General features: G+C 48.0%; 1 non-coding gene across 1 annotated transcript; it reads right to left on the reverse strand.

The window, feature by feature from the left end:
• Window positions 1–1997: 1997 nt before the first annotated feature.
• On the reverse strand, window positions 1998–2071 carry TRNAN-GUU (transfer RNA asparagine (anticodon GUU)). The gene has a single exon. It is a non-coding gene; the product is annotated as a tRNA-Asn (tRNA).
• Window positions 2072–3489: the final 1418 nt, after the last annotated feature.

Consider the following 3489-nt stretch of genomic DNA (forward strand, 5'->3'; position numbering starts at 1 on the left):
TTTGCTCTATGACTTTGATGCAACTTCATTGCAGCCTTTCATCTACCGTCCCTTTTCATACAAACAACTGTTTTGCCTTCTCGGGGAGTTTTCTCTAATTGCAAGCTGAATACGCCAGTTTTCCAAGCGAGCCCGAAATCAGTTCAAAAGCATCTGCCAGTTGTGTGTGTCATCTGCATAAATGTTGGAGCTTAACTTTAAGTCATCCAACCTCCTATCTTCCCACCTGTCTAATGTCCTTGTAGGTATGGGCAGGGACACCTCTGAGCATGCCTCACCCACCTGCCCACTCGCGGGTGCCAAATCTAGGAACGGGGCGGTGGGGAAGCCACTCCAAGGCTGTTCCTCTGGAGACGTCTATCTCCAGCATGCTTGGGAGAAGGCATAAGAGATGCCCACAGAGCACTTTCACTGCTGCACGTTCAGGTTACTTGCCAGTGAGTGGGCAGGGTGTGCCAGGGGGTTTTCCTCTCCACGTGGCATAGACATATTCCAAATGTCCCCTTACTGGTGATAGTGAGTCTACCACCTCTTGTTTTACATCCAACATTGCTTTTGAACCAGGTGTTTAATTTTCTACCGGCTCTTACTACCTTGCAGTAGCATCGCTTTCATAGTTGAAACTTTCCTGGGAAGCCATATGGTTTTGCTGTTTCCATATCACACCCCTCCAAATGCCTTTGTAACAGCCCCCAAAACAACCAGCATCTTTAATCCCCACTCTCACATTTTCCCCATCAGCTGTCGGAGACCTGATGTCTGATCAATGCAACTTCATCTCGCTCAGAAGTTGCGCTGTTCCTTGCCCTGCATTTCTTCTAAAACTGCCCTTAATCTGCCAACAGTTGCTCTCAGCATGATGTCTCCTGACACTGAGAATAAGCTTTTGCCTCTGTAGTGTTGCAGGTGGGTGGGATCCCCCTTTTTCAAGATCGGTGTCACTGGTGCTGTTAGCCAGTCATCTGGTACATCCCCTTGTTCCCACACCTCCTTACATATTTTCTCTAATGCTTTCTTGACACTTGTCCTGCTGGCTTTTCACAGTGCTGGGTTATCCAAATATTTCATAGATTTCATAGACATCAGGGCTGGGAGATCATCGAGTCCAGCCACCTGCCCAAAGGGCAGGAAGTCAGCTGGGGTCATAGGATCCCAGCAAGATAAGCATCCAATTTGCTCTTGAAGGTGTTTAATGTAGGCGCTTGAACCACCTCCGCTGGCAGACTGTTCCAGACCTTGGGGGCTTGGACAGGAAAGAAATTCTTCCTTACGTCCAGCCTGAAACGGTCTTGCAGCAGTTTGTGACCGTTCAACCTCGTCATCCCTTGGGGCGCTCTGGTGAACACACGTTCCCCCAGATCCTGGTGGTCACCCCTGATAAACTTATAGGTGGCCATCAGATCACCCCTGAGCCTGCGCTTTTCCAGGCTAAAGAGTCCCATGTCTCTCAGCCTGTCATCGTAAGATCTGTTTTCCTGACCTCTGATCATGGGTGTGGCTCTCCTCTGGACTCTCTCAAGCTTCTCCACATCCTTTTTGAATTGTGGAGCCCGAAACTGGGCGCAGTACTCCAGCTGCGGCCTCACCAAGGCCAAGTACAACGGGAGGATGACATCCCGGGATTTGCTCGAGAAGCATCTATGGATGCAAGCCAGCTTTTTGGTCGCTTTACTAGCCGCAGCATCGCATTGGAGGCTCATGTTCATCTTGTGGTCAATGATGACCCCCAAGTCTCTTTCTTCTGTAGTGCTATCCAACATAGCACTGCCGAGCCTATAAGGGTGCTGCAGGTTTTTCCTCCCAAGGTGGAGAACCTTGCACTTTTCGGTGTTAAACACCATGAGGTTCTCGTCTGCCCATTTGCTGAGCTTGTCTAGGTCAGCCTGGATCACACGCCTATCTTCTGGCGTGGATGCTTTGCTGCAAAGTTTGGTGTCATCGGCAAACTTGGCCAGTCCACTCCTGACTCCAATATCCACATCATAAAATATCACATTCGTCCCTGGGTGGGCTCGAACCACCAACCTTTCAGTTAACAGCCGAACGCGCTAACCCATTGCGCCACAGAGACGTGGCTGACTGGTGAGACGATGGGACGCACCACGGCCTCTCTGCTCTAGAAGCAGCTGGTCACACGTGGCACAGAGGTGGCCAGGACAAGGACAATCGTGCTGCTGGCTGCAGAGGCTACTGGGCTCCCAGGGGCCCTGGCTGACCTCTCTCCTGGCTCAGAGGATCCCTGTGAGCCTGGGCTGAGGTTTAAGGCCACATCTGGCCAATCCAGAGCTGGTTATGTATATACGTGTGTGTGTGTGCATACATACATACATACATATATATAAAAATACAATAGGCCATCTCTCTCTCTATATATATATATATCTATATAGATATACAGAGAGATATATAGATATATTTGGCCTATTCCTGAAGCTTATTCTTTAGCTATTTCACTGCTCAGTTTCTTCTTCTACTGGCAGTTCAGTGGTGATAGATACTCAGTTACTTTGGGTCACTGCTTGCATCATTGGCCAGATTGTGGCTCCACACAATGTGACCTTTTTGTAGACTGGTCTCATATCTTCATGCTGACTCCTCTAGCTTTTGAGCCTCTTGTTTCCAAATGCTTTGCTTTGTCCAGCTTTGGCGGTTTTTCCACAGCTTTGCACACCGAGGAATCCCTTCATCAGCTGTGTTATACTGGTCTGTACCTCTATGATTCCACGTTGTGGATAATAAAAAAGTAAGACTTTGTGTCATCATTGCAACCACATCGCAACTTCCCCAACAACCTGGAATTGTACCTGTCTTTCTTTTTCTTGCTTTTCCTCCATTTATATCTTTACTACCATGTTTCCAGCAGTCTTGGCTGGGTCACGCTTTTCCTGTAACGTTCCTGTTTGGCTGCTTGCCCGGCTTTTCCTTGTTTGCCAACACTTTCCAATGTATTCTGTACTGCAGGGGTGTCAAACTCATCTTGTGCCCCAGACCACGGGGCTCCTTGTGGGCTGGGTCCAGCCTGGATCCATCCTTATAAATTTCCCATCTGGTTAGTAGCAAAATTTCTTCATTGTTATGAAACACCCTCCAATATCACCTTGTGTGCGATCCTTTAACTTATCAACATTATATGCGGTCCCGCTTGCATCTGCCTTTTTCTCAGCCTTGACTATTGAATGCGTCTTAGCCTTGAATACGGAAAATGATATTGTCGATAAGGAGGAATCATGACTTATTCCAGCAGTATTAACTCTTCCTATACATAGTTCACAATCACTGCTATATAGCTCATCTTGCTACTAAGTGGTCAATCTGGGTTTTCATGTGCCTGTCTGGGGAATGCCACATAACCTTGGGCAGATCTTTGTAAGGAAGCCAAGTGTTCCCAATATTCCCAGGAAGGGATCTCAAAAGGTCATCTAGTTCAACCCCCTGCTGCAGGCGGACAAATCAGACTGTGCATCTCACAGTAAGTTCTTACCCTGCCCC

The sequence above is a fragment of the Crocodylus siamensis genome, chromosome 1, assembly GCF_052110815.1.
Source record: "Crocodylus siamensis isolate JL-2025a chromosome 1, ASM5211081v1, whole genome shotgun sequence".
Classification (NCBI taxonomy): Eukaryota; Metazoa; Chordata; order Crocodylia; family Crocodylidae; genus Crocodylus; species Crocodylus siamensis.